Raw genomic sequence first — 11,393 nt, forward strand, 5'->3', positions numbered from 1 at the left:
CAATGAGACGAAGATGATTTTGACTACTTTTTATATCTTGCCTATCGGAGATATTAATCTCAAGACAATCAATCTGATTGTACTCGTACGATAGAAGATGCAATATCAGATCACACAACTACGATAAAAGTAGTATCGGTCTGGCTTCACAATCCCAATGAAGTCTTTAAGTCGTTAACTTGGTTTTAGAAGAAGAAAACCAAAGGTTAAAGGAGAAAAGACTCTAGCACTCAAACTAGTATCACACGTTAGGTGTGGGGATTAGTTTTGCAGAGTTGCTAGATGTACCCTTATATAGTCTTTGAAATCAGGGTTTCGCCTTTGTCACAAAGCAAACAATATCCACCGTTAGATGAACACCTGATTTAGATTCAATATAATATTTTTCAACCGTTAGATATAAAACTTAGTTTGTTATACACAAATGAAATGTACGCTTCTAAGTTTGTTAACCGTACCCAAACGTGTACATCGTTAGTTCAACAATAGTCAACCAAAAGGTTAGCCATATGAGCATTTCATACCAACCATATTCTTCTTCACCATAACTAGTTCAAGTGACTCAAATGAAATAGTTAGAGAGTTGTTCAATTGCAAGGAAACATTATGTACTACACAAGACACAATTGAAGCAAAGATGATTTGATTCACTTGAATCGGTTCATGAACTTTATAGCCACAGTTTGCAATTTGCATTCCTTAGTCTTTGTAAGTTTAAGTTCATAAATCATCTTCAGATATAAAACCTTCTTAAGTTCGCACACTAGGTTCACGGACTTAAACAACTGGGCAGAGTTTACAAACACCAGCAGAAAATCTAGGCAAAGACTTTCCGCCGGTTCGCGGACTGGTACTCACGTGACACGTTTGTCAACTCCAGTAGAATTTCTCGAGATGAGAAGTTCGGCAGTTCGCGGATTGAGTTCGGGGACTTGGCAACAAGCCATTCTCCCGGTTTCTCTTGATCAACAAAGTTTGCAAACTTTGGTTCAAGGAACATGACTTATGCACATATGTGTTTCCACAACAATACTTATGTCCATCATTGGTTATGTAATCTAAACTCTCATTTCAACCATTGAAACATTCTTGGAGGATGTTATATAGTTGTTACACTATTTCTCGTCAAAGAAATTTTCAAAGTGATTGAAACATATCATGACTTTCGTCACTAGGTAAAGATAAACATGGTCGAAGCGAAACGCTTACCAACACATATTTCGAGATATAGATAGGCGAGGTATACTCGACACGAAATACCAAATGTGTATAATATAAGTCTATATATAGCATACGACTTTTTGGCTCAAGAAGTAGGAGATAGAGTAGATAGACTTTTGAGTGACAGATAAGTTCAAGTCTTCACATACCTTTTTATCGAGAAGTTCCACCGATTCCTTGTGTAGTTCTTATTCTTGTATGGTGAATCACCATGAAGTCCTTGAGCTCAATTATACTTTCTATCCTAGTCCGAGACTTAGCTGTAGTAGACTAGAAATCAAGACTTATAGTTTTGATCACTAACATTGACAAACATGCTTGAGATAGCAACGCATGCGAGTTCGACCGAGCAATGCTCTAACAGGAAGGATGATTGTTGTCGTTGTAGCTCCTTGATTCTTCACAATTTCAAGACTTCGCAATACTTGTAGTGTCTCATATCCTAATGCTTTCAAGCTAACCTATACGAAGTTTAACTCTAGTACATAATCAAGCGACTCTTAACATGAGTTTTGATTCACTAAAATATGACAACCAAACTTGACATACCAACGCTTGGTGGGTTCAACCGAGCAATGCTCTAAAAATATCCCCCTTTTTCAATTTTAGTGACAAAACTCTTACATCATATGTATAAAAAAATTACAATAATTCATTACACTCCGCTTGATTCCCGATTCAACAACACAGTAAAACTGCTTACATTCAATGCTTGAAAATGTCACTGTTGACATTATAATAACAAAGCAAATACTCCTCCTAAGGAAGATAGGTAGAAATTCAATCCGCACGTCTTTGTTATACCAATCTATATGACATGTTACTCCCCCTTAGTCTGTGCTTTCACTCTTTCGTTAGATAAAACATTCAAGTACCAATGTTCTTTTCCTTAGTGATATCAATTAATATAAAATCAATGCCAGTATCACTTGTTTAATCCATATATTTCTCCCCCTTTTTGTCACAAAAATGACAAAGAAACGAAAAAATAAAGGACAACACGAAAAGAATCTTACAAATCTAAGAATAGACTTGCAAACCTGTAGAGTTAGGCACGAGGGTTCCACACATCACGTTCTGATAACCAATATCAAAACCGAAACTACAAGTAGTCTTATTTTGATATGTTACCAAGGAAACAATTGCCCGAAACAATTTTTCCATTTAGTTTACAAACCAAAAACAACTAATCACATTAGTTCCTTTGCTAAACCGATTATTCAAAAACAACCGCTTAATTCGATAAGACCAAAATAAAGATTAACTCCATTTTTCTCATCAGGTTCTAATTATCCATAAACTTAGACCTTTCAATTTTAAACAACCCAAATACTAGGTTAGTTAACTAGCATTTCCTTGTTTAGGAATTCGATTAGAATTGAATAACCGAAACCTCACTTCGATAAGACAAACTAAGATCAGAATTTACTTAGTTTCTTATCCGGAATCGAATTGGACTAAACAACTCATCCCGTACACATATTATTTCGTTAAGCCATAAAAAATTCATACAAACCAACATAAATCAACTTGCATAATTATTCACCTCAACCGGAAGCAATTGAAACAACATAGACATTAAAAGCGCCGCAATTGCACCGTAATTTTGTAAGCCTAAACCACTGAAACTATACAAAAGCAAGATAACAATAGTTTTTCTTAACCGGAACCAATTGAATCACACACAGATCAATTGTACCGAAATTTTGTAAGCCTAAACGATTGATACCACACAATAAAGAAAGATAACAATAGTTTTTCTTAACAGGAACCAATCCACACACACATCCACACACACATCATGGAATAAATATCAATTGAACCTAAATTTGTTAAGCAAAAGCAACAAATATATATAATATAAACTCAGGCTTTTCTTAAACAGGAAAACAATTAACTAGCAAGATTGTTACCTCAAATTTCACATCCACTTCTCCAATATGATAACATCTTCGTCCAGGGAGAAATGATATCGAAATATCACCACGTTGTCATCCTTATGCATAAACAAAAGAATAACAACACACCTCAAACTTTACCAGAGAAAGGTTGAAAAACGGTTTTAACAATTGCAAGCAAAAGTTGAAAATCGTCGAAACACATATGTTTTTATGCTAAACCAAAAACCGATTCAACATATTGTGACTTTTTCACATACTAGTTCTATTAGAACCCCTCATAATCCTTTGTAAAGCCTACCTACTAGGGCTAGAACTTAATCCCGCTAAATCAAAAAGTCACCCAAACCATGAGGGTTCAAAATATATGAGATCGAATATTAAGGTAGTAAAACCGAAACCAAACATCCCATAAACATTCATAAGTTCTACATTACTTAAACATGCAAGAAAAAGAAACAAGTCTTACACACAATTCTCAATAATGTACATAATATTACATATTCAGTTTTGTACATTAGTCAGAGATGCCCAAGTCAGTGTTTTCTTCTTCTTCTTCAAAGGAGGTGTCTTTGTAACTGCCGGAGATAGCATTCAGAGTGTAGGTAAGATCTGGATGTATTTCTGTTGCACGATAAATTAGGTCGATAATGCAGTTTTTCTTCCTCTCTAGTTTTATCCTGAGAGATTGAGGATCTCCTTCAATTCTTATAGGAGGAGGTGCATGGAAGACTTGTCCCCTCATCTGATTGAGTATTCCTTCTCCTAGTTTCTTTGGGACTTTTACCCTGGCATTTTGCCAAACAATTCCAAAGGAGATGCATATTCTTGTAATCAAACACGCAAACCCAGGAGTTCTTCTTCTACCTCTTCGGATAATAATCGTTTGTATAATAATTAGACCACAAAAATCAAAGTTTTTGACTCCATTTACAAGGTGATATACAAGTTCAACAACATCTCTTGTGCATTTGGTCTTATGCATGTTACTAGGACATAAATTTGAAGTAGCAAGTTTTCCAAATACTTTCAAATGAAATTCAACATTGTAAAGAAGTAAAGAATTGCCTGACCATACTCCTACAATTTTTGATGAAATAATATCATTCTTAACTCTAAACCTTTCATCTGAACATGGTAAGAAAGTATTCATATAAGGATAGAGAATTAGTTCCGAAATTACTTGTTTGTTGACTTCAAATGATGTTGTACCGATCATAGTACGAAAAGTGCAACCTTCAAAATTCATCTCATGCATATTAGCAAAGAAAAGTTTGACAAGGTCCGGTGTTACCTTGAATGAGCTTTCATGAATAATCCCCCGTCCATGTTGGTTCACAAAATTCACATAACGTTTGTCCGAAACATCAACAAACAACATTTCCATGATGGGTTCTTTGATTGAACCGAATTTCCTAGCACACTCATCATTCACAAAATAATTTTGAGAACTAACATCATAAACAAGGCTAGGTATATTTTCATGATTGATGTTTAAAGTGGAATAGAGCATAGAGTTTCTATTTGAGCCTTCTCCTCTACCAAAATTTTTACTTCTCCTAGTTCTATTCTCCATTGAATCAATAAGTAAAGTAGAGTACCACTTACAACTGATATGATTTGTTGAGCATTGAATCTTATTCCTTGGGATGAACTTGAGCGGATTAAGAACGACCCTTGTTTCATTTCGATTAGAGGAGTGGATTGAATCAAGTTTCACCCTTTGAATCAAACATGTAAAAATTAGAAGAAGGGAGACTTCGAACCTTCTTGAACTGTTAGGGTCTTATTGGAACCGAAGAAGATAAAGAAAGGAGAAAGAATGTTCTTCTTTGTTTTTATCACCAACACCCACAATTAATCGGATATGGATCCGAATTCAGATCGAGGCTATAGTCACGTATTGAAACTTGATAGGGGATAGCCAACAATCGGTTCCTTGACCAATATTAATTTGTCCAGATTTTGATAACTTGGACAAACTAGGTGATGACATGAGACAATTACTTAATGAATTTTCATTGGACAAGTCATGACCGGTTTTATTAGGCTCATAATCTATATCACAGTCATTATAATCTTCAAGAGAAAATTCTTCTGAAAAATTAGACTGGGAGTTTTCTTGAAGAATATCAGATTCTTCTGGGGTATAATTCATTAAATAGTCATGAATGAGTTGATTTCCTTTAAAATTAATATTCCTTTTTGAGTTTTCCAGTTCTGAGAAACTCATCAACTTTATTTTGAACTCTATTAGAGTCTTCAAGAATCTTGAGTGTTTTAGATAGTGACTCATCTTCTTTTTGTTCATATATCTTAATCTCATTCTTTAAGTCAGAGAGATGCTTTTCCATTTCTGCAAATTCAGAAAGTTTTCTGTCAATCTTTCTAGAAGCATCTTCAGTGAGATTAAGATATAAGCGACATTCGTCGAATGTCCAAAATTCTTTGGATCGAAGTGACTCTACAATTTCAGTGTTTGACATATTTTCAAATAATTTAGAGTCACCTAATCTTAGAAAAACGTTAATTGAATCAGACATAGATTTAATTCTTATAGGTTGGATCGCACCAAACACAAATTGTTAGATGTTTTCGTGTTTTCCTGCTCTGATACCAATTGAAAAGGCGAGGGTACCCAAATATACCTCAAGCTAAAACTTTTCCTACCTATAAGTCCTTTCTCCGAAAGTGATTGTCTATGGACTGAGTCGAGACAATATAACTAATCGGTTCACACTTCGTGTGATCGTCTATACATACGAGATCGAGACAATACAACAACGAAGAATGTTTACTTGATATAAAGGTTCGGACTTAACCAAACACAATAGGATTCCTTATCAAGTAAATAGGAATTAATGTTTGTGTAATTTACTTTAATTATAATAAAACAATTATAATGCGGAAAATAAAAGTAAATGACACAGCAAGATTTTGTTAACGAGGAAACCGAAAATGCAGAAAAACCCCTGGACCTAGTCCAAAATTGAATACTCTCAGGATTAAGACGCTACACAAAATTACACTTAACTTCGTGTAGTTGGGACCAAGTAACTAACCCTATAGTTCACCTAGTTCCGTATGTATTCCCACGCCTCCGACTTATGAATAAGTCACGTACTTGGAACAATCCCTTTGGTTTGTATTCCAAACAGTAAAGGAACAAGAAATCTGTTTGGTATCAACTCTATTCAACCAAGTGATATGAGTCATACAAAGGCTCTTCCGTTTATCTCAACATAAACTCCTTCGTCGGGTCTAGATCTATCTTATGTTCAATCACCCAAAGGTAATCGATTAAGATTAAGCCAACAACACCTTTAATCCAAAGAACCGTGTTGATGCCGATCTACTCAATTAATCAATCCAATCTACCACAAGGATAAACTGATTATTAATTGGATCCTCTTTTACCCAAACCAGTATTGTGTACACCAAAGATTATAAAACCCAAGTCAGATCTTCAATATCTTCTTTGTCTTCACATCTTCTTAAATCTTCAATAAAAACCTGCACACAATCACTTGAATCTCTTGTGATCAATCACGCACAGAACGAAGTCTGTTAACAATGGATTATCACAAGATCGTTTTTACAACTAACAACAGTCTAAAGATCCCTGTCGGAACTTTGAACTAGTTTGAGTGAATCTTATATCAGAAGAGAATAATCTCAAGAATAAACAAACTAGGTGCAATCAGATTTCAACCACCGTTAGTCAATCAGATCAATCGAAAACAAAGATAAACCGCAATTATCTAGTTTCCCACCAACGGGTCGCGCTAGAGCTTCTCAATCCCAAAGAAGACTTTAAAACGAGCGGACGTAAGAGATTTCAACTAATTAGATTACTCTCCTCTCCGATAGGAGGCTACACCAGTAACAAAAACAAAAGAGGAAGTCTGTTGTTACGAAGGATTAGTTTGATTGAAAGGCAAACTTCGTGTATTTATAGACAAGGAAGTTTGGACACCAAGAAATTTCCAAAACCGAAAATATTCTCAAGATATTCATAAATGCACAGATTCGGTTTTCATAATTCTGGAAATGCTATGTCCAAAAATAACAATCGAAATCTCTCGGAAAATCTAATTAGTAAATGCACATTACTAATTCTGTAATTTCCCTACAAAGATAAATTAATAACCTTAATTAAAAGATTCTTAACTTACTTATGTTTCGACCCTGGGATTCTCTTCCCTTAGCCGTTAAGAAATATCTTTGAACAATTATAGAAATAAACATTCACAACACGTGTTCAAAGTTTGTCGACATCTTTACTTTGTAAGTTCTCTTTCACACTTACAACCTTGAAACCGATTTGCCACACTTCCAAACAAGTTTTTAATTGGTTCATCTGACTTTCAAGAACTATGTGATTGATCAAACCAACATTCAATCACAATCATGGGTTTACGGTTCTACCAAAACAAGTTTCGGTTCTACCTATATGTGAGTATTACGCATAGTCACACTAGCTTTCCAAAGATTCGGTTGATTAGGTACTAGGATCGGTTCCCCACATATATATGGTATCTAACTTATATGTGTTGCACATGTCCATAGGATCGGTTCCCCTTTCTTCTATAAACCTTGCTGCACCCCATACAAGGATCGGTTCCCCTTGATGTACTGCATCCCTTACAAGGATCGGTTCCCTTTCCCTTATTAGGATCGGTTCCCTTTTCCCTTACAGGGATCGGTTCCCTTTCCCTTACTAGGATCGGTTCCCTTTCCCCAAGGCATACATAATCCGATCATACCACAGGTGATTACTTAAGATTGGTTTTACTAATAAAAGTTATACCAATACAAAAGTCAGGACTTTGTGAATAGTTCTACCAAGAATACAACAAGTTGTGAGCGGTTATACTATATCACACATATTGGTTGTTCATAAGATATGAAATGAATAACAAAACCAATAACTCCTGGCATTTTCCTTTTCGGTTCACAAACAAGTTTATGAACTTACTTCCTTAGAACACATGTAAACATTATTCCCTAGGATGAAATCCTCACCTCATACCCATACATAATCACAATAGCATTCAAATGATTATGGCGATGTCTTATCTACAAAGTTTAATGGTTAGGCAATAAACCTCGTATTGTATTCCTTAATACTATGTCTATATAGAGTTCATATATGCTTCGCAGTTATGTTTTCAATATGCACGACTTGAAAGATACGTTAGGGAATGAAACAGTTCAAGTCCAATATCACTAACCTCAAGTGGAAGGATGATTGTTGTCGTTGTAGCTCCTTGCTTCTTCACATCTTCAAGACTTCGCAGTACTTGTAATGTCTCATATCCTAATGCTTTCAAGCTAACCTGTACAAAGTTTAACTCTAGTACATAATCAAGCGAATCTTATCATGAGTTTTGATTCACTAAAATATGACAACCAAACTTGACATACCAACTCTTGGTGGGTTCAACCGAGCAATGCTCCAACAAAATCTCTCCTACATTAGGGATTATTGCTAGTTTCTTAATCTAACGATCGAACGAACGTCCGTTCCTAAAACAAGGGTTTTTATAAAACTCACGTCTATACATGCATATTTATATATAATTTTAACATGAAAAACTCATGAACAAGTTATCAAGTTCTGAAAAAGAAATAAAATAAAATAAAAGAGAGCGGTGCTACACCAATTTATGCTCATTAGACAATGCTCTATCATGCCACTGGGACCTTCGTTCAAGCCATGGTTCGCGCGTGCAATCGAAAATCCGGTAATATCTTATCTTACGACTAAGTTCAATTACTTATTTCGTTTATAACTAGAAAATCACCATCCAGTGCTGACTGAGGAACATGAATGTCCCTCACTAAGCAGGGGACTTAATGTAGATGGTGGATTTTCTACAAAGGCTAAAATTATAAAACCATAATTGTACATGCTCCTGATTCAGCAATCAGATGAGTATTGAGGCTCATGTCTCTCATCGAAGCATGAAAGCTCATGCCGCAAGAATCTCTAACTGAGTAAAAAGCGGGGGTCTAACAACCACACCCGATATTTCGCTTAGCAATCTTTATGGAAAAACTCCAATATACTTTCTAGAGAATCAACTAGACAGTCAGACTCAATCTAGATAAAAAGTATATCAAAGAGTTTTTATCTCTATCTCTCGATTTAAATCTTACTCAAGCAAACTGCGAGTCTTAATTTAAATACAAGAGAGATAAACTTGGATGGTATCAAAGACCAATATCCAAGTGTCAATCAATTTAAATCAACAACCAAAAGGTCGGATATTCTAATTGATTGAACAACGCACAACCTGTATTATTTAAATTATATAAACAAGTATAATGCGGAAAAGAAATAACACAGACACCAGAAATTTTGTTGACGAGGAAACCGAAAATTCAAAAAAACCCCGGGACCTAGTCCAGATTGAACACACACTGTATTAAGCCGCTACAGACACTATCCTACTCCAAATTAACTTCGGTCTGGACTGTAGTTGAACCCCAACCAATCTCACACTGATCCAAGGTACGGTTATGCTCCTACTTCTCTGATCCCAGCAGGATACTACGTACTTGATTCCCTTAGCTGATCTCACCCACAACTAAGAGTTGCTACGACCCAAAGTCGAAGACTTTAATAAACAAATCTGTATCACACCGAAAAGTCTACGATAATGGATAAATCCGTCTCCCACGAATATACCTATGAGTTTTTTTCCGTCTTTTGATAAATCAAGGTGAACAGGAACTAATTGATAAACCGGTCTTATATTCCCGAAGAATATCCTAGTATTATCAATCACCTCACATTAGTGTTAATCGACGCAGCGAAAATATATTTTGGAATCACAAACGACGAGATGAAGATGTTTGTGATTACTTTTTATCTTGCCTATCGGAGATACAAATCTCAAGCCAATGATTACAATCGTACTCGTACGATTGAAACAACAAGATCAGATCACACAACTACAAGAAAAGTAGTATCGGTCTGGCTTCACAATCCCAATGAAGTATTTAAGTCGTTAACATGGTTTAGAAGAATAAACCAAAGGTTAAAGGAGAATCGACTCTAGCTTAGCACAACTAGTATCATACAGAATGTGTGGGGATTAGTTTTCCCAGTTGCTATAGTTCTCCCTTATATAGTCTTTCAAATCAGGGTTTGCAATCAATGTTAGCTTGGTAAAAAAGCATTCAATATTCACCGTTAGATGAAAACCTGATTAGATTCAAGCTAATATTTATCAACCGTTAGATCGAAAACATAGCTTGTTATACACAAATGAAATGCACGTTCCTGGTCTTGTGTAACCGTACCCAAACTTGTACATTAGTTGGTTCAACAATAGTTAACCAAATGGTTAGCCATATGATCACTTTCATATCAACCATATTCTTCTTCACCATAACTAGTTCAAATGACTCAAATGAACTAGTTAGAGAGTTGTTCAATTGCAAGGAAATCTCATGCACTACACAAGACACAATTGAAGTAAAAACGATTTGATTCACATGAATCAGTTCATGAATTCTATAGCCAAGGTTTGCAATTGCATTCCTTAGTTTATAAAGATAAGTTCACTAAACATCGTTTTTAGACATAACCTACTCAAGTTCGCGGACTGGGTTCACGGACTTAAGTTCCCGGATGGAGTTTACAAACTCCAGTAGAAATTATCAGGTTTGAGAACTTCGCCAGTTCGCGGACTTAGCTCACGCACTTCTCCGGTTCACTTGATCAACAAAGTTCGCAAACCTCGGTTCAAACAATAAGGACTTATACATATATGTGTTTCCACAATAATGCTTATATCCTCCAAATGGTTATATAGTCTAAACTCTCATTTCAATCATTGAAACATTCTCAGAGGACGTTATATAGTTGTTGTTCACAAACCATTTTTCGTCAGAGCAATTTTCAAAGTGATTGAAACATAACATGACTTTCGTCACTAGGTAAAGATGAACTTGGCTAAAGTGAAAGCTTTACCAACACGTATTTTGAGAAATAGATAGGCGAGGTAAACTCAGCTCGAAATACCAAATGTGTATAATCTAAGTCTATATAGCAAAACGACTTTTGTCTCAAGATAGGAGATAAATAGACTTTTGAGTGATAGATAATTTCAAGTCTCCACATACCTTTTAGTCGATGAAGATCCACCAGTTCCTTGAGTAGTCCTTCGTCTTGTATGATGATTGCCATGGAGTTCTTGAGCTCAACTACACTTTCTATCCTAGTCCGAGACCTTAGCTATAGTAGACTAGAACTCAAGACTT

The sequence above is a fragment of the Papaver somniferum genome, chromosome 8, assembly GCF_003573695.1.
Source record: "Papaver somniferum cultivar HN1 chromosome 8, ASM357369v1, whole genome shotgun sequence".
Taxonomy (NCBI): domain Eukaryota; kingdom Viridiplantae; phylum Streptophyta; class Magnoliopsida; order Ranunculales; family Papaveraceae; genus Papaver; species Papaver somniferum.